The sequence below is a fragment of the Oryctolagus cuniculus genome, chromosome 7, assembly GCF_051225735.1.
Source record: "Oryctolagus cuniculus isolate XC-2025 breed Fujian yellow rabbit chromosome 7, ASM5122573v1, whole genome shotgun sequence".
NCBI classification, from domain to species: domain Eukaryota; kingdom Metazoa; phylum Chordata; class Mammalia; order Lagomorpha; family Leporidae; genus Oryctolagus; species Oryctolagus cuniculus.
The window spans coordinates 73,980,712-74,002,333 of NC_142873.1; the positions used below are offsets into that span (position 1 = coordinate 73,980,712).

At 36.8% G+C, this 21,622-nt stretch overlaps 1 protein-coding gene across 2 annotated transcripts in view; it reads left to right on the plus strand.

The window, feature by feature from the left end:
- DPYD (dihydropyrimidine dehydrogenase) overlaps window positions 1-21,622 on the plus strand; it is a 962,066-nt gene that overhangs the window by 685,058 nt on the left and 255,386 nt on the right. The window lies entirely within an intron of this gene.

A 21,622-nucleotide genomic window follows, 5' to 3' on the forward strand; every position in this document is an offset into this window, starting at 1 on the left:
ATTTTGTAGACTTTATCTTCCCTCCTAGTTACTTATGGCCACAGACCATGTAATATGCCTGTTACAAACCCTTTAATGTAAGTGTAGAACAATGATTTGAGCAATTATAAAGCAACAGGAATTAGCAGTAGCAGGAGGTATCATTGTATAGCTAAAGTCAGCACTTGGACATCTAGAGAGGTTGCAGTTTGGCATGTTAAGCCTTAAGTTTGTAGGCATTTCTAGTCAACTTTACACATAATTTGCAAGAAAAATTCTGCAGCTTCAAAAAAAAAGAGTTTCTATAATAAGCTAAGTAAGCCAAATTTTTGCAATTACTGAAGAATTAAGAAGAAATTATAGGGGAAAAGTAAATCTACTAGTGCTGAGGCTTATATATTCATGAGGGATATGTCCCAAGACCTTTGCAAATCCCCAAGTATCACTATAATATATAATTTTCCTCATAAAATGCAGCAAAGTATGACTGAAATATTTAAACGATCCCTGTAGATCTCTAATGATTCTATAGAAACAGAACTGAAGTCATTTATAATGCTATTAGCATAAATTCTGAATTGAGCACTGCCTGAAACATTTTCAAACATCACTTTTTCTTGTTCACATATAGAGCATATGGTGTACTCATTTTTTTCTGAGTCATCACCAGATTTATTCAGAACTTCTATTTTCTGGCTAAGAGCCATCAACTTTTAAAAACTGTTTCTTTTTTTGCTTAATTTCCATGATGCAAATTAGGAATTGGCTTTCTCTAAAGATAATTTTACATAATATTTTTTATCAGTCAAAAACTATATATAATATATATATCAAGGTTATACCTCAATATAGGTTCTAACCAGGAAAATTATCAAATGTTGGGTTCACTGTTAGCCAAGTAACTCAGTCATACTATTCTCTCCACATGATTCAGATTTCTTACAGAGTTACAGATTAATACATGTTCTGTGGATCATTCACAAATAGTTGAGACTGTAAATGCATGGCTATAAATTTTAGAGATTCACAATAACCTGTGGTAGTTTTCTTTAACTGTTTTCTTCTTTTCTGTTTTTTAGTGTCTCAATAAATAATAATAAGGAATTCATTCACTTGACTATGCATTTACAGTTTATTTCTCCAGAATTTGAGTTTTATTGTTATTGCTGAAACTATGTAAAGTGGGAAAATGCAAAATAGTCTCTGTCACGTGAGGGGTCTCTGCGATAGTTTTTGATCACTATCCTGAATTGTATTCAGGCTACAGCTGAATGAAGAACTTAGAGTAGATGAAGATACTTGAAAACAGAGTGCCCAACAAAATGATCAGAATTTCATAGACAGAGCTTCTACCTCAGAAAAGTACCTAGAGTGGTGCTATTTCTCCCACTTTGATATGACTACCAACCTTACTATATCAACTAAAATATGTATATTTACATATACATATACACACGTGCACGTGCATGTGTGTGTACCTATATGTATTCCAACACTCACATACATATATATGCATTGTGTCTTCAGTAAAAATTGGATGTATGTGATGTATGTGTATTAAAATGTAAATAACTATTTTACACATGCAAATTTTTGTTTAGTCATTTTAAATTTTTCAAAAGCATTCTGGCCCCAAAGGAGGTAAGTTGTGAAAGAGAAGCAGAGGTAACTGAGAGACCTCACACATAGTTAAGATAAACTATTATTTGAAAGAAGCAGCTCAGACTTCTGAGCTTCAAATGGCAGAGCTTGACAAGGGAACCGAAAAGCTGAGAATGCCAAGTGAATGCACCCTATTTCTACAGAAACAATTAGAAGGCAGTCAACAGTGATCAACTCAGTAGCGTCTAAGTGGAATAACAGGAGCTGGAAAAAATATTTAAAAAGGAGAAAATAAAGCGTTCTTATTTGAATGAAAGAGTTCCTAGATATTAGATGGAATAGGAATAACAATATTCCATTAGTACTATGGAGTTGTATTTCTTGGAATTCCTGCCCTAACCTAAGTATAATATAGCTGCTAAGTAGAAATTTAATCGCTTTTCTCCTTAATAAATATGCAAGCACTCAATCGTATATCATATCTAAGTCTTAACAACAACTACTCTTTATTCTCAAGTTCCTCTGAACAGATGACATCATCATTTAATTTGTAGCAAAACTCGGAAGTCATAATGCTTCACAGAGGTTATGCAGTTTCTTACGTTGACTCTTCCTGAGTTGACTGACCTGCCTGCCTGCCTGCCTCCCTCCCTTCCTTCCTTTCTTTTTTTCTTTCCTCTTTTCCTTCTTCCTTACCTCCTTTATGAAGGAGATCTCATTACCTAACAATAACCGATAGGAAAGTGAGTCAAATGTTTGTCGTGTTATCAGTGAATAATACCATATAAAATATAGCAGTATTTACATAAAACAATACATAGCTTTGCAAAAAATCTGAATCCTGCAGTGATTGGTGTAACTAAATCACTTGGCTAAGAATTGACCTTTTACAAGCTCTCTTAACTCCACCTCTGTTTCCTGTTACTGTGTTGTGTATCAAATTGGGCAATAGGAACAGGGAATGATTGCATAATATTTCACTGGCACATTTGCTTCATTTGTATCACTCTAATGCCATTTTACCTAAAGTAAGGAATCTTCAGGCAAAAACTCACACATCCCTTGAGCCTTCTGTGTATCAGTATTATGATGTCCCCTATGGATGATCCTGCATGATGAAAAAATATATGATCTCTAACTTTGAACAACTAATGACCAAAGTAAAAGTTTAACTACATGAATTTAAAATAATTTTAATGCACATTTAAAAGCAACTTGATGTGTTTTTTAAAGATTTATTTATTTACTTGAAAGAGTTACACACAGAGAGAGAAGGAGAGGCAGAGAGGGAGAGAGAGGTCTTCCATCCATTGGTTCACTCCCCATTTGGCTGCAACAGCCAGAGCTGTGCCGATCTGAAGCCAGGAGCTTCTTCTGGGTCTTTCACATAGATGCAGGGGCCCGAGGACTTGGGCCATAGCAGAGAGCTGGATCAGAAGCGGAGCAGCCAATCTCGACCTGGGACCCATATGGGATGCCAGCACTGCAGGCAGCGGCTTTATCTGCTACGCCACAGCACTGGCCCCGCAACTTGATGTTTTATGTTGATTATAGAATAAACATAGAGATAGGTGTGACTAATTTGAAGAGTTAACCCTAGTAATATATCTCCAACTTATCATACCTACACTCCAGGCACTTTCTAATCTTATCCTTTTACCCTGTTGTATATTCACTACCACCTACTTGAAACTAATATTACATATTTGTTTATTTTTATTATTTTGGTTTCCACTAGAATTAAAAGTCTGTAAGAAGAATAACTTTTTCTTATTCACTGTGAAGCATCATCAGATAGACTAGTAATTGTTGAAAAAGTGAATAACAAGTATCACCAAGTGAGGATCATGACTGCACAACATGCAGCTCACTAGTAGGCAAGTAAGATAAATATGGCTGATAATGCCACGTTGTTTACCGGGCACGTATTTTACATACTATAGAAGTTCAAGTTTTCATTAAACAACAGCTGTTCAGTGAACCATAATTTAAAAATGATGTGAAAGAGAAAAGACTTATCATCTTCACAATTTGTTTAGGACTGTTGATGATCATTGAAGAGCACATGGTGGATTCTTATATAGCCGGGAGAATCAATACTTATTTATATGGACTTTTACTGTTAAAATATTTGGACATTTCTTAAGAAATAAGGAATATAAACAAAATGTTCTTCATATGTTTTCATATGTCTGCATAGTAATCAGTTCTTTTGTGTGTATATTTTTATTTCAAAATGTGAAACAATTTTCTAGTGTTCCATTCATGCATAGTTATCTTTTACCCTTGCCTATTAGTAGATAGCAGAGTGCTCATCACACATAACTTTAATCCAGGATTACATACAGGAAATAAAGAAGATTAAGAAGAACCAATGTTGTGGTACAATGGGTTAAGCTGCTGCTTGAGACACCAGCATCCCATATCAGAGTGTGGGTTCCAGTCCCAGCAGCTCTACTTTCAATCCAGCTACTTGCTAATGTGCCTGGGAAGCAGCAGATAATGGCCCAAGTGGAGTTCCTGGCTCCTAGCTTTGTCCTAGCCCATACCTGGCTGTTACTGGCATTTGAGGAGTAAACCAGAGGATGGAAGATTCTTTTCCTCTCTCTTTCTCTCAGTCTCTATGCCTTTCAAATAAATTAATTTTCAAAAAGAATTCAATAATACAGTTATTTTAAAAGGTTGTGAGTGAGCACTTATAACCCTAATTACATCCCAAAAAGCTAATATACTTAATTTTCGAATGTACATGTAATATAAATGGTTCTTCCTATTGTGATATGGGTAATTCAAAGTTAATAGCATCACCATAAAATTGAATTTCTGCAGGATTCAAATTGGTAGCAATTCCATATCCTAAAATATATTTTTGTAATTCTCATTCCTATTCATGAAATTTTAAAATTCAGATTTATCATTATGCATCATCTTTCCCTTCTTTCATAGCTACTTTTTTTTGGCATAATTTCATCCTACAAATTGCCCCAAAATCTAGGAAGTAGTTCAGAAAATGTCTTTTACTCACTTTGAGAAATATTTCTTTAATTTATCACACTTTAACCAAGGCATTAGCTTAATCAAATGTGAAATAAAATACTCATAAATAAAAAGTCTTTGTATGAAGAACTGATGCAATAAGATTAAGTTTGAAATTCACAGATAGATCTTTTATAGCATGATTGATTTGCAACATAGTCACAGTAGAATTTTATTAATTTTAAGTAAATTTAATTATATGTAAGTAAATATATAACTCTCAGATGATTAGCAACCGATTACTTAAGGACGCTTTATAAAACCAAACCTGGGAAGGACATCTGGCACAGTGGTTCAGTTGCCACCCGGGAAGCCGATATCCCATATTGGAGAACCTGGTTGTAGTTCTTGCTCTTATGCTTCTGATACAGCTTCTTGAAGCTGCAGACTCTTGGAAGTACCAGGTGATGGCTCAAGTACTTGGGCCCCTTTCATTGATGCCAGGGACTCAGACTGAGTTGTAGGCCCCTGGTTTTAGCCTGGCCCTGCCCTAGTTACTGCATGCATTTAAGAAGTGAGCCAGAGCATGGAAGATTTCTGCTTTTCAAATAAAAAAAAAACATAAATAAGTAATTAAAATAAATAAAAGCAATATAGAATTTTATGTAGTCTGAACATTTATTTCCTAATTATTAATAGTATATATTTTGTTATCTTGTTAATCAATGTATCTTTGGAAATGTACCCCACTGATATTTTTCAAATATTTTTATCATACTATCCAGTTTTTTAATAAGTAATATCTATCAGTCTGTTTAATAATTGTCTATTGAGCAATCAATATGTATATGTATTTATATATAACACTGAGGAGGGACAGGCATATAGCAGTGATGATGGCTCAAGTGTCTGGGTTCCTGTCATCCACAGGGGATACCTAGATTGGGTTCCTAGCTCCCAACTTTGACCTAGACAAGCCTAGGACATTATAGTCATTTGGGAACACAACAGCAGATAGGAGTTTGTTTCTATCTCTATCTCTATCTCTATCTCTATCTCTATCTCTATCTCTCACTTGCTCTCTTTTCTTAACCCTCCCTCTGAAATACATAAATAAGCATTTCTTTAAACAATTCTTAGGAACAATAAATGAGAAATTCAGTTTCTCAAGGACTAAATAAAGTGTGTGTGAATGTAAATAGGAAAAGATACCGTTCATGGAGGAAACAGTAATTCTGGTCTTATAAGTTAAACATAAATGAACTAACATGACTCTCCTATCACGTTGTATAGTGACTGGAGTTGAATTCTTATCATTGTTGACATGAATAAATAAATTATTGTCTATTTTTAATTATTTACAGACAACTGTGGCTTCAGTCTAACTCTCTTATGCCTTTAAAAGGACCTCTGTGATGTATAATGTTCAGGAGACTCCTATTATGAATAACATTGGGTTAAATTACTTACTGTGGGAGGGGAATCCAGTTATGCACGTGCTGTCTGAGGGGAGAATCTATATGTGAGTGTGGCATAAAGCTGTTAAGTGCTGTGTTCTTCTGGAGAGAGAGAGAGAATACTAAGGCTGGTTGTTTCATTGTTGCTGGGTGTTGTATACTGCCTGAAAGATCACTTCTGTCTCTCTGTCAGTTTCTCCCATGAAAACACACTGCCCTGTGTCTGTTCTAGCATGAGTTCCAGAGTTTTTGAGTACCTAGCTCTTCTAAAGAGTTACGCCTTCTAAATGCCCATTTTTGTTTGCATATTGTAAAAATTCGTGTTCTTCCAACAAGCAAGGGCCTACCAACCAAAACAAGGAAATTATGACACCACCCACAAAAAAAATTAAGACCAATGTAATTTATGGTAAAATTTGGAAACAATTTTAAAGTAAAAAACTGGAAATAAATAATTTAAAAAGATATATCTGTGATATGTGAATTTTACATGAACTACTATATAAACATTAAAATGATGTTTTTAAAGAAGTATAATGACAGAAAATGCCCATGACATCAACTGTAAATAAAGGAATCATAGCTAAAAATTTCAAAAATAAATTTAAAGGAAAGTATATATTCTTACTCCAAAATAGAAGGAAATGCACCTTTTTCATTTTTCAGCTGTTTACTTGTTTCATTATGAGTAATTTTAATTTTTACTCATTTTAATTTTCTTCCACGATAATTACAAATATCTTTTATAATCAGGAAAACACTTTCTAAAAGACAACATTGAAGAAAGGTGTAAATCTGGAAAATTATATAAATCAGAAAACAGCTTTTATTTTTACTTTTCAAAATAAGAAAAAATACGATTTAATCTATAGCATGATGGTGTGAATTTGATGATTACAAATTCTGTGAGAAGCAGTGTATTCTGTGGTCTCCCTAGGGATAATATGAGGAAAACAGTGAGCAGGAATGATTTAAGCACAGTAACGATGCTATATTTGATATATGTGAGAACACTTGTTATGTCATTGTGTTGTTTGTATATCAATTGTAAAATTCTCTGGGAATGATCTAAATAGCTTCTTCGGGTACTCTCTGAGCCTCTAATTTTATTTATATATTTCATGACGTTCATTGTTTGGGTCTCAGATTTCCCTTAACCAAATTTAAGCATTCAGAGATGTTGTTTGAACCACAACTGATTCCCTTAAAAATGTCTTACTATCTCTTTATCTTTGCATACATGCAAGTGATCTCTTTCTGATTGTGACAACTATAAAACTATTAACTATAGTTAATTGATAATTGACACATGTTTGTTGCATACATCTTTTATGCCAAGCAGTGTTCTAGAGTCTGATAGTCTGATTAATTGTACTGTTGATTTTTTTTTTTTTACTTTGTGTGCATCTACAAATATTAACTTCCTATCACATTGCAATGACCTGTCAGTCTAACTACATTTCTTAAATTTCAGCCCTCTTCCTACCTGATCTTTCTGTGGTATTTTACATCAAGGACTTCATCCACATCTTTTATTGCAGTTACCCTACTTGTATTTTTCCTGATTGCTTTCTTCTCTCCCTGACCACTGCAAGATGTCTGTGCCTCAGTATTAGTGATCCCAAGGCTTAAGTCCTTTTCCATCCATCTTCTCCATTTTTTATGATACTTCAACCACAGTCTACATGGTAGTAACTCCAAAGGCTAGGTTTCCAAAACTGCTTTCCTGAAATTCAGATTCCCGTCGATTCTCAACCAGATTGTTTCAGATGGATGACCTGTAGAGACTTCCAACTCAATACATCTAAAACTCAGTATCCACCTCCCCACCCTGCTTCTCATGTATTTCTTCACTTGGTTGATGAAACTGCCATCCCCCAGCCATTTTTCTTGATTTTCGTTCTCCAACTCCAGCTTACCCTTATCTTGAAAGTTTTTAATATTTAACATGAAAATAACATCCCAGTCTGCTTGAAATTCTTAACTGTCCTAGGCATTTCTTTCCTTGTTCCCTTCTTCTCTGATTGTTCTGCCAGCTTGTACTTTATCTTGTCTTACCCCACAGACATAAATGGATGTTATGCTTTTAAAATATGGAGCTAAACATATGGCCCTTGAATGTTTACTTGTGGACTAAAGGATGAGTCACAAAATCTCTCAGAGCTGATGTTGTGGTATAGCGGGTTATGCTGCTGCTTGCAGTGCCAGCATCCAATATGAGCACCGGTTCGAGTCCTTGGCAGTTCCACTTCCCATCCAGCTCTTTGCTATGGCCTGGGAAAGCAGTTGATGATGGCCCACGTCCTTGGGTCCTTGCACCCACATGGGAGACCTGGAAGAAGTTCCTGGCTTCTGATTTAGGATCGGCTCAGCTCTGGCTGTTATGGCCGACTGGAGAGTGAACCAGCAGATGGAAGACTTCTCTCCCTCTCTCTGCTTCTCCTTCTCTCTCTGTGTAACTCTGACTTTCAAATAAATAAATAAATCTTTAAAAAGAAATCAGAAACTGACCCTTAACTCAGGTGAACCATGTGGCCATGTCTCCTCCCCACTCCTGTCATCTGCTCTAGTAATCTTCCCTTTTGCATGCTGTGGCATATGTGCTCATGCCTCAGAGTCCTCTCTATTCCATACACCTGTGTTTCACAGCTGCCCCCCCCACCCCCCAGCCCCACTCTAGCCAGTGCCTCTTTGTGATTCCTTCAAGGTTCCAACTACAATCACCTTCACAGTTCTCTCTCCTCTCCTCCTTCATATGCATACACTGTAAGAGTCAATGAAAGTAATCATTGGACTACTACATTCACATTCACTTTCTACACACTTCAAATACAGACATTTGCTTTGGGTAATTCTTATGTGTTTCTTAAACCCAAACGATGCTTTTCATAAAGCTTTCATGATTGCAGCAAGGTGGCTGCAAGTGCCCATTAAGGACATTGGTCTAGATTCAATAGGTTTTTTCCTGAAATTTAGATTCCCGTTAATATTTCCATATATCCTTCACTTATCACAGAAAGAACAAAGCAATAGGAATAAGTGAGTACATTTGGGATTTCTTCTGTAGCATGTTAAGATCTAGGAATACTAGCAACTGAGAAAGTGTGATAGAAAGTTTTTTTTTTTTTCCATCATGCTGAGTGTTCCCTTCCCCTAGATTATCCAAAAATCTAATTGGATGCTGCTACATCAAGATGTTAATTGCATAACCCAGTAAAGTTCACCATAGCATGCTCATTTTAAGTTAAAAAATGTGAAGCTTCAGATTATCTAACTTTAGCAGTCTCGTGGGACTTTACATTTGCTGAATATTTAAGTAAATACCCATCTGTTTTTAGTACTAATATGATTTTGTATATCAAGCCATTTGAAGATTTTTTTCTTCCCCATGCAAGATTCATCAACTGTTTTATCAACCAATGTAGTCTTCAGGCACTGTTGTAAAGTTGAGTTGGGATACATCAAAGATCCTTGTCGAATTAGTAATCATGCAGGTATTCAGATTGAAAATACATCATACTTTAATTTCAGTGCCTCAAGATATTTTCTATTATGGGCTATATTACCATTCTATATCTACATATCATTCTTTGAGGAAATCATAGCTACTCTTAATAAATTTCAAATCAGGCTTGCAGGATATGTCTAATATATATCACTTCTTTCTGCAAGGATCTCATGAGTTATATTATGACATATTCAAATGCTAAATGATTTATAGAGGGGAATAGAGACAGATTGTAATCCCAAATGTCATTTATATATTCTACTGACTACGACAACTTTTCAGTGCCCTAAGTGATTATAACTTGATTATAAGTTCTTTGAGGACAAAGTTGAAGCTTTATTCTTTTGCAGGGAAAGTTGAAGGAAACTTTCAAGTTAATTATAGGTATGAAATAAAAAATTTCCATGTACTCTAGAAATCTAAGGGCCATCCAAGCCCAGTCAATCCTTTCTAAAATAAAGTGATCAGAGGCATTACTTGGCAAATAATTGTCCACAAAAGCTTGTGTCCTGGGAACTTTTACCACAATTCATTGCATCCTGAACAAAAAGCAGCGGCCTGCAAAATAAATAGAAAGAGGTCAAAGCCTGCTATGAACTGACACTTAAGCAATAAGGTCACTCTGGCGAGGATAGTGGCTAGCTACCTGTATCAATTAAAACTCTTAGCTGCAAGCAACAGAAACAGACTGTGTTTGTCAGAAGCAAAAAGGAGGTTTATCAGGAGGATACCAGATGTCTTACAGAACTGGTGGAAGCAGGAACAGCAGGCTTAGAAAAGGGACCACAACTAAAGAGACACAAATGGGCATCAAGTGTTGTCCAGCTAAATACAACCTCTACCAACACCAATGACCACCACTGTTACCATTGTTGGATGCTCTCAGTAGACATGCAATACACAGCATCACAAAAAACTGTAGGCATCTCCCTGATAGGAAGATTAAACAGCCCAGGTTATGTGCTTGTTTTCTGTTTGCCAGGAAGTAGAGAGAGGAAAATTCTGTTTTCAATGGCTTGTATAATTGGGGTAGTTTCTATATTCCAGCAATATTTCATATAGTGGGAATTCTTCACAAATTAGGAAGGCTGGTGAAATGGTGGACAATCAAAATATGGAAAACTCCACTGTTTATATTGGTCTTCTCTGTGGGTTTGTTTTTAAAATATATAGATTCTATAGTAGTAGGAAACTGAATTGGAGAACCACAAAGGCAACATGGGAAAAAAGGCTAAAGTGAAATTAAGTAAAAATGGAAAAAGATGTGATGAGAAATAAATGCAGATTCATTAGCATTGTAAAATTTCTAATTGTTCAAGCAATAGACAGCTACCCTTAAAAGGAGCAAGAAGAAAACAAGAGCTGCTCGTTTGTATCTCACGAGATGATTGAGATCATCCCAGTCTCTGGAGATGTGGCTCCTACTTTACCAAAAACATTTCACTTTCTACTTCTTCACGTATGCTTATAATAAAGGGTGCCCCTGCCACATTTCCTTCCTTTGATTCCTGTGAGACTTTGAAATAGACTTTATACACATACAAGTCTTTGTATTGGGCACTCATAAAACACCACTGAAGGTAAATAAATAAATTGATAAAGATTATTAGGTCCAGAATGGGTTGAAATTTTGGAGTAGAATCCAATCTCTTTGTATTTTTTGTCAAGAATTGTAAATATCTTGTTCCACTTATAGTATTTCCAAATCCTTTTCATCTTAAAGAGGGAAATCAGACCACAGAGTTAGCAAACAAACAAACAGGCCTAGATATTTCTTTTCAGCTTTTTCAGCAGCAGTAGGAAGAAATTCCTTCAGGAACTGTACCAACTTGTTATGGATGAGTTCTCCTTAGCTAAAACCATTCATCGCCAAGGGATTGAGGTTTTCTCTGCTATGTTATTTAAAGTTGCTTCAGCAGTCATTTTTTTTCTTGCTTGGATTTCATAAAGTTCCCAGGACAGAAGCATGACTTCCCTAGGCTCTCTTCATCCTAAATGTATCTATCAGCATAGTGGGTGCTCCAGGGCAGAAGGCTGTTTTACACTAGCCTCCTCCCTGTGTTGGTTAATCATTCACACCAATATAGGATTAAAAAATACTGAGGTTTTGTGCTTGCGCTTGTTGTCTAACTCCAGCACTGGAAAGCATAAGCTAAATGAATAGACGAACAGATGTATAAAATATCAATTGTTACACTGTTTACACTAATGATTTGCATTAAGAAAGCAAATGCCAAGCTGCCTAATGTCTGCAAAGAATAAAAGCTCCTTATTATACACTTTAATACTTACTTGTCCTTACCCAAAATGAATCCATACATAGTAGTGCAAGTAACTGCTTGCATTTCAAGACCCACTGAAGTGTTTTTAGTGTGTTCTAAGCAGTGAGTAGGAAGCCTGCTGGGGTTTAGTTTGGCTCAGCTGGTCCACAGTTTGGAACACCCACTGGTGGCATCAGGAAAGTCTGTGCATAGCCTATTTCTTCATATAATAAGATTTTCCAGGTTAGGCTGTATAAGCTTATTAAAGAGCAAACTACAGATGACAGGAGCTGAGTCCTCCAGGAATCAAGACACAGAGATGGAGTTAGGAGAACAAAAGTTCCACCTGAAAATAATGTCTGTGAAAGGAAAAGGGAGGAAACAGAAGTATGTGAAGGGGGTCCGTCATTCTAATATGGATATGCCACCCCCCAAAAAAAATCTGTACCAGCTTACTAGGGAGTTTCAGAGCTAAGATGGCCTAGTAAAGGAGTCCCACAACGGACAGAAGTGTCTAGGTTCTTGTTCCACAGTTTCCACAGTTTTGCTATCATTGGCTGGGGCCCCCTCAAAAGGAACAGGACCTCAGCCAAAAGTCTGGGACAGAGCTGGAGGAGGGAACGGTTGGAGGCTGTCAGCTTACCACACTTGCATCTGGGCAAGAGCCTTCCTAAAGAAGAGTCTGAGCTCTGCGTATCACAATTTCCTGCTTCTGCATGTATTCTCTATGACCTTTCAGTTCCTAGTTAAGTTACCCTAGAATATCTGCTCATCAGTTCTGGTACAAAGTTATATTACTCCTCAACAGTTCAAAAAATTAACATTTAACTTTCAAAGTCCATCTTAACTTTTAAGGTCTGAGCCAGCTTACTTATTTGACTGGAACTGGGGTTCCTGGAACAGATACTCAAGGTGTTTGCACAGTAAGTTAGTAATGGTACTATCATGTACAGTCTCACTTAGAAGTTCATTAGCTCTAGAATAGCACATTGATCTGAGAGCAGGAGATGTCCATTTCCTGCTTATTATGCATGTACATCTTTTTGAACATCATTACTATTAGCATTGTCATTTGAAGGTAGAGAGAGAGCTGATAGAGAGGTAGAGAACTATTATATAAACAGTAACCTGAAGAACTCCTGAAGTTGGGAATTCCTTGGTTATTCCTGCCCATTGATTAAAAATTCTAGCTTCTGGGACCAAGTGTGCAGGAATGGGCATCACTGAACATTGAGAACGTTAGAAGAGCAATGCACTAGCTAAGTCCTGTCTGGAAGAAGGAAAAACAGCATCAAGTTTGATTCACAAGAAATGATATTTAAGGAATAAAAGGTGAGACTCGCTCAGCTGGCAAGAATAAGGGCAAGCTTCCCTTCTCACATGCCATCTCCACACCTGAAGCTAAGGACTAGGAGCTGAGGCAGGGTAAAAAGTGCCTGCAAAGATTCTCAATATCCTTACAGAGCATAGGTATCAGACTTTCTGGGAGCTCTCCATGGATTTCCGGGCTATTAGTACAGGACTGTTGCCCTCCAAGGACTTTCCCTTGCTGATGGAGAGCAGCACAGACTGTCTCCAACACTGATGATATTCTGTATGTCCAGCTTGTTTGGCTCTATGGAAGGGAAAAGGCAAATGCTTTCTTACGGTGGAAAGCTGGTAAGAAATTAGAAATTCTTCATTTTTTCCTTCTTCACAGTGTTTACTCTGTGTTTTTCATGTTTCAGGCTCTGTATTAAGGAATAAGAATAAAAGAGAATCAGGATAAAGATATATCTCTTAAAAGATTAATAGTCTAGGAGAGACAAATTGATTAAGAAACAGAGAAGATGATTATAAAACACTGTGACAAATGACGTAATAAACATTAAGGAAACACTGAAGATGCAGTCATTTACTAATCCACCCTGTGCTGAAGTAGGGTAGGAAGATTGGAAGGCTCTGAGGGGTTCTAATGAAGGGACAAGAAATGAGGGCATACCCCAGAGAGAGAGAAAGAGAGAGACAGACATGTGAAAGACCTGAAGTGAGAAGGAATGAAGGCTGCATGTGCCAAGGGAGGACAGGACATGCTGGTGAGTCTGTCATTTTCTACTGAAGACTTCAGATAGCAGCCAATTTTATCTAGAACTCTATTTTCTATGTGATTTTTGTATCCTGTGACTTTATTGAAGTGGTTTATCAATTTTAAGAGCTCTTGATGGGACATTTAGGTTTTTCCGGGTACAACATCGTTTCATCTGCAGATACAGATATATACTTCCTCCTTCCCAATGTTGATGGCCTTTATTCAGTTGCTCTTGCTAATACATCCAATACTCTATTGAGTAAGACTTGAGAAAGTGGACAGCCTTATCTTGTTCCAGATCTGACGTGGAATGCTGTCAGCTTTTCCACATTCAGTAGATACTGGCTGAGGGTTTATCATGTATAGCATGTTTAATTTTGAGGTATGTCCCTTCTATGCCTAATTTTTTGATGTTTTTTTATTATAATGTGATGCTGTGCTTTCTCTGCAGCTATTGAGGTAATCATGTGGTTTTTCTTCTTCATTCTGTTGATATGATTTGATTTTTTTTTTTTTTTTGACAGGCAAAGTGGATAGTGAGAGAGAGAGACAGAGAGAAAGGTCTTCCTTTGCCGTTGGTTCACCCTCCAATGGCTGCCACAGCTGGCGCGCTGCGGCTGGCGTACCACGCTAATCCGAAGGCAGGAGCCAGGTGCTTCTCCTGGTCTCCCATGGGGTGCAGGGCCCAAGCACTTGGGCCATCCTCCACTGCACTCCCTGGCCACAGCAGAGAGCTGGCCTGGAAGAGGGGCAACTGGGACAGAATTCGGCGCCCCTACCAGGACTAGAACCTGATGTGCCAGAGCTGCTAGGTGGATTAGCCTAGTGAGCCGCGGCGCCGGCCTGATTGGTTTTCAAAAGTGGAACCACTCCTGCATATCTGGAATGAATCCTACTTGATCATGATCACCAATCTTTTTGATGTAGAGTTGGATTCGGTTTGCCAATGTTTTATTAAGAATTTTTGCATGTATATTCATCCTCAATATCACTAGTTATCAATGAAATGTAAATCAAAACCACAATAAGATATTAACTCACCCTTGTTAGAATGATTTTTATCAAAAAAGACAGAAAGTAACAAATGCTGATAATGGTGTGGAGAAAGGGGAACTCCTATACACTATTGGTGGGAATGTAAATTAGTGCAGAAACTATGGAAAGCAATATTTAGATTTCTTTTAACAACTTGAAATAGAAGTGCCCTATATTCTAGTAATCTCACTACTGGAGATAGTTGCAAAAGACATGAGCTCATTGTATCAAAGAAAACTTGCTCCACCAAGTTTATTTCAAGACAGTTCACAACAACCAAGATATGAAATCCACCAAAATGGCCATCGTCAGATGAATGGATAAAGAAAATGTGGTATATATATTCAGCAGAGTATTATTCAACCATTGACAAAGGAGGAAATCCTGTCATTCACAGCAAAATGGACAGGACTGGAGGACATCATACTGAGTGAAATAAGCCAGGCATAGAAAGACAAATGCTTAATGTTCCCCCTGACATATGGAAGTTATAAAAAATTAAAGGACACAAAAATCACCTCAATCTGAACACATAATGCCAATTACTAAAGGCTGGAAAGGGATAGGAGGGTATGAAGGGACTCTGGATAATGTTTACCAAATCAGTTAGACTGAAGGACTAAGTTCCTAGTGTTACAAAGCATAGTGAGAGGGTCTGGCACTGTGATGTAGCGAGTAGAGCCACTGCTTGCAGTGCTGGCATCCCATATGGGTGCCAGTTTGAGTCCCAGCTGCTCCACCGCTGATCCAGCTCTCTGCTATAGCCTGGGAAGGCAGTAGAAGATGGCCTAAGTCCTTGGGTCCCTGCATCTGCATGGGATATCTGAAGAAGCTCCTGGCTCCTGGCTTCAAATCAGCATAGCTCTAGCCATTTTCTCCATCTGGGGAGTGAACCAGTGGATGGAAGACTTCTCTCTCTCCCTCTGTCTGCCTCTGCCTCTCCCTTTCTGTAACTCTGCCTTTCAAATAAATAAGTAAATCATAAAAAAATAGTGAGAAAACCAAGGTTTACAACAAATAAGTGTGTGTTGTATGAATAAATAGAAGAAAGAAGCTCCAAGTCTTCTATCATAAAGTAATATTAAGGAATTATTATTATTCTGTTTTGATCAGTACATGCTGCATACATGTATTGCAATATTACTCTCATATGCCATAAAATTGTATAGTTATTAAGCTAAAAACAAAATAAATGTATATTGTATGTATCCATATTTTATATCTGTATAAGTGCATGTATGAAAGGTCTTCAAAAAGTTCATGGAAAGTGCATGTCATAAAAAATGTGCATTGTTTTAAAATATTTTCACATTGGGGCCAGCGCTGTGGCTCAGTTGGCTAATCTTCCGCCTGTGGCTCCAGCATCCCATATGGGCGCTGGGTTCTAGTCCCGGTTGCTCCTCTTCTAGTCCAGCTCTCTGCTGTGGCCCGGGAGGGCAGTGGAGGATGGCCCAAGTGCTTGGGCTCCTGCACCCGCATGGAAGACCAGGAAGGAGCACCTGGCTCCTGGCTTCGGATCAGAGCAGCTCCGACCGTAGCAGCCATTTGGGAGTGAACCAACAGAAGGAAGACCTTTCTTTCTGTCTCTCTCTCTCACTGCCTATAACTCTTATCTGTCAAATAAAAAATATTTAAAATATTTTCACTAAAATAATCTTTTATTTCATTTTTCCACAAAGGTTTTGAATTCCTTTCATACACAACCATACATACACATGTTTAATGTTTACATATTTACAAGATTTTTACTCATATTACATGTTTTTATATACATCTTTCTTCCCTGGATTATGCAGTGTTTGGAGTTTTGTTTTTTAAGGATAGTGATAGCACATGATACATGTTTCAGTCCCCATTATCTATCATAATACATAATGCCTAAAACAGTTGTTTACTAGCTTATCCCAGAGTCACTAATTTTATACTCTTGATTTTCTTCTAAGTAAACAGAAATAAGAAAGTTAGTGCTGGAGCTGGCACTGTGGCATAGTGGGAAAAGCTGCCACCTGCAGTGCTAGCATCCCATATGAGTGCCAGTTTGAGTCCTCACTGTCTTATTTCCCAATCCAGCTCCCTGCTAATGTGTCTGGGAAAACAGTGAAAGATGGCCCAAGTCCTTGTGTCCCTGCTCTCACGTGGGAGACCTAAATGAAGCTATTGGCTCCTGACTTCAGCCTGGCCCAGCCCTGGCCGTTGAGGCCACTTGGGGAGCAAACCAGCAGCTGGAAGATCTCTCTCTCTCTCTCTCTCTCTCGCTCTCGCTCTCTCTCTTTCTGTCTCTTTGTCTCTCTTTCGTTCTGCATCTGCCTCTCCTCTGTAACTCTCACTTTCAAACAAATAATCTTTAAAAATAAACAAAAAAGAAAGTTAGTACCAACTGATGCCTTGTAAACTTTATCAGTTCAACAATATGAATTAAATGCCTACTGTGTGCCAAGTGTGGTGTTATATACTGTGAAATAATCTGAAATGATACAACATATGCTACCTCCCTGGAAGTGCATCAGTAGGAAGCCAGCTCAAAAGCAGAGTAGCTGGGATTCTCATCAGGCGCCCTGTTAGGGGTTGCAGGTATTCCAAGCATCGACCTAAGTCACTGTGCCAAATGCCTACTCCCAGTATAACTTTTTCTAAAGATTAATACCAAGTTGTGGCATGATTCAGTAGTGTGGGGTTGTTTGGAAAAAAAGTTGCTATGAACATTCATGTGTGAATTTTTGTGTGGAAACATGTTTTTATGTCCATTAGGTATATATATATATATATATATATATATATATATAGTTAAGAGTGGAATTTCAGGACTGATTCATAAGCCTTTATGGAAAACTGCCAAACTGTTTTCCAGAGCTGTTGTACCTCCCTGAGAATTCTTACATCAAGAAAACATATGAATTGATGTGAATTTTAAGCATCTCCATTCCAAGGCACAACCTTTGCATTCACTAGTAGTTACAGGTCGGTAGTTGACTACCTGGATTAGTTAGCATTGTCATGTTACACTGACATGGAAGGATAAATACATCACTTCTGCCTGTTATTTTGAAGCTACATCTAGTCTTACAGGAATAAATGAAGTAGAAGCCTTTTATAGTTCTAGTTTACAATTGATGGCTGAATTTCACTTTAGGGAGCAATTTTGCTAAAGAAGATGATGGTTTAAGACATGATAATGGGAGAGAAAATTAAGAAGATAAAATTGGTACTCAGGTTGATCTTCTAGGTCCTAGTTCTCTCCATCAGAAAAGTATACATAATAAAAATGCTAGCCACCTCTTGTCATGTCATGTGAATTAAGACTTAGGAGTTCCTCAGTGGAAAACATTTTATAAATGGTAAAATTTTACAAAGGGTTCATTGAAATGCCAGCTTCTAAGAAAGCCATTTTGAAAAGAATTGTGCAGAGAGAAAATTACTAGGTAAATTGGAGAGAAATGTTTCTTCAAGTCAAAAATTTCACTGGTAGTTTAGCTTATCAAGAAATTCTCACAGTCTCATTCTAAAGTGCTTGTTCCTTTGTGGAGGGCATGAAACCTATGAGATTTGATGCCCTAAGTAATTGTTGAAAAGGATTGCTGTACAATGGAGAGATATTTTACAGGCCTCAAAAACAGTAAGGTGGATCATTTATAGAAACCCATTAATGTACTATTAAAAACATAAGCGTTTCCAGAATTAAAAATTATCTCATGGCCAAGATTTAAAAAATAAACTTTAATAACTACCAATTTTGCATAGTGGAAACTAGTGAAGCAAGCAATCAAGTCAACATTGTATTGTCTAGTTTTTGCTGTTGTCATTGTTGCGTGGCTTTCATAGGAATCTCTTCCACAGTATATTAATTGCAGACAGATAATTTAATGAGGGCTACTCATTAAAATTTTCAGGTAGGCCAAATATATTTCTAGCCTGCTTTTATTCTGTTTTCAACACTACACAGGTTTGTTCTGGTACCTTCACCTCATATAGTACCCTAGGCCACCTTCCTCCCCAGGCCTATTACTCATTTACTCATTCACTTAAGTAAGGGCTTCGGTGCCTTCCTACACGGAAGATTACATACCTCCATCATCTCTGTTGCCTAAGAGCTTTATTTGGTGATTACATGATTAACAAAAGATTTAAAAGTTCTGAAATACACGTGCACACACATACACACACATACACGATCAGCTATTGTGGGAGACATGCAATTCATGATGAGAATTAGACGTCACTGATTCCTATAGAAACAGTAAATATCTAATGAGCTAGGTATTTTCTGTGTATTAATTGATTCTTTTATTACTTAATTTCCCATCTTTTTTCACTTACCCCATTTGTAATATTCTTTAATTTCATGCTTTTAGATGTGCATCATAAATTATGAGTTTTTGTAAATCTATACATAATATATATTTTGATAGCTATATGAAGAAACAAACTGAAAATATGTTTCATTCATTCCTTTAATTGAGTAGCAGAAATAGAAAACCAGTCCAGAATGATTTTATTTTTTTTAGTGTTGATAATAATACTGTCTGAGAGATAATAGTACCTTTGTTTACATCTTATCCTAAAGATTTTGAAAAGAATTACAGTTGTCAAAAATTTACTCACTTGAGTAACATTCTAGAAACTGGCTTGTTAGGAAAGGCAGAATTATCTGATACTATCACTAGAAAATGAGAAGGTCAAGATGCAGAAACCCTTTTAATTGCTTTTAGATTTTGAACATTCATATAAAAAATGTGAAGCAGCCAGGAAAGTGTGAATAGTTGTAGACTATCTTTTAATAGCCCAAAGTATACAGATTCATTTTATTGTGAAATTAGCCTCCTCACATTTCTGGTTATATCAGAATATACCTTATTATACCTGTCAAAAAATCTTTGACAGTTACAGAATCATCATTGATTTTCACAATAATGTTGGTGTGAAGTTGTTTTTAAAATCCTCAGGTAATCTGGGACCTGGCTGTTTAGACACCATCGGGGTACCTGTGTGCCGTGTCAGAGAGCTTAGATTTGAATCCTGGCTCCTCTGCTGATTTGAGCTTCCTGAAAACATGCAACTTGGGAACCAGCAGGGGATGGTTTGGGTGGTTAGGTCCCTGCCACCCACAAGGGAAACCCATATTAGATTCCTGGCTCCCAGCTTTGGTAATGGCCCAGTCCCATCCCCCCAGACATTGTGGACTTTTGGGGAATGAGCAAGCAGATGCAAACACTCTCTATATGTCTGTATATATGTTCACAGATGAGTAAAAAGTAATTCTTAAAAAATTCTAGGGTAATAAAAATCCAGCTGCCCAGGATGATGACTAGTCAGCAGTTGACTTGGCTGATGCTGGAGATAAAAAAAAAATATGTGAATGCCAACTTACTCACAGAACCATAGAGGAGTCAAATTATGATATCCCAAATAGAGACAGATGATTCAAATAAATGATGGTAACCAAGGAACTGTATTTTTTTAAGAAACTAAAGAACTTTGAAAAATTCCAAACCATTAAACAAGGGCTAGGAGACATGTTTTCAAGTAGCCAGCTAATGTAAATCAATAGAAAAAGGTTTAACAAATGTTCAGAGTGAATGATAAAGACATGGTGGTCACTCACACTGAAAGCCACTTAGGAACCTTTATCAGATTATTAGTGTTTACTCTGTTGGAACCAAATAATATTTTAAATTTGTTTCAGTGATTCCTATCAGACTACCTTCCACGTTATGCAATTCAAGTGATCTTTAAATTATTGTCAAATCTACCTTAAAGAGCACTTTCACAAAGGACATGCAATTCATATCATCTAGAGTTACTGTCATTTCTAGGCTAAGTCCCATGGAAATTCATAACTTAGAAATGAAAGTCACAAAGATGCAACTGCCTTCATAATGCCAATGCAGCAGTTATAAATATTTCATGAACATTGCATGGGCAGGGGCAGATCTCCATTTTCATGAGTTAGAATTTGTACAGCTAAGTCTCCAGATTTTACTATTCATAATGCACAGTATACCCTGTAGAGCATTCCATATAGTGCTTTTTAATATTTATGTTTAATGAAGAAATTACTGTTCTGAAAGGGGAACAAGCCAAGCCAGTACTTTTTTGTTAAAAGTATTAAGTTTTACTGAATAGAAATGATAACCATCAACAGAAATTACCTCATTGCAGTATCTTAGCACATAAACGCATAACTTTTAGAGTAATACAGGATGACGGATGAAGATACATTAAACCTAAGTAAAAAGGTTGTTTCTAAAGGTTAACATTAGAAATTCATCTGAAAAGAATTAGAAAGGTTAAAATGCAAAGAGCAACTTTCTTACATATAAAAATATTAATTACAAATTATACACTTGCCTGCTATTTCATAGTTGAATTATATGTCTGCATTTTTCTGGGTTTTACTTTATTCCAAACATTTTTAACTTGCTAAGATAATATTACCAAGTTCAATAATGAATTTCTGTTGCATATTTTAAAATAATTTATCAAAGCACATTATCAGTACCTGTCAGAATAAATTTTACACTCCAAGTAATGAAAAAAAGGACTATTGTATGTGTAGAAATCAAAGAACATTACTACTGCTAAGTTATTTGAATGGAAAGGATAGGTGTTTGCCCTCTAAATGATACTTGTCCCGTGAGAAAATAAAAGCCTGAAAAATCACAGGAAATAGGCGCAAGAAAGTGTCTATTCCTTGCTTTTAAGAAAGAGCATTTGATATTTTATTTCATTTTTGTCATTT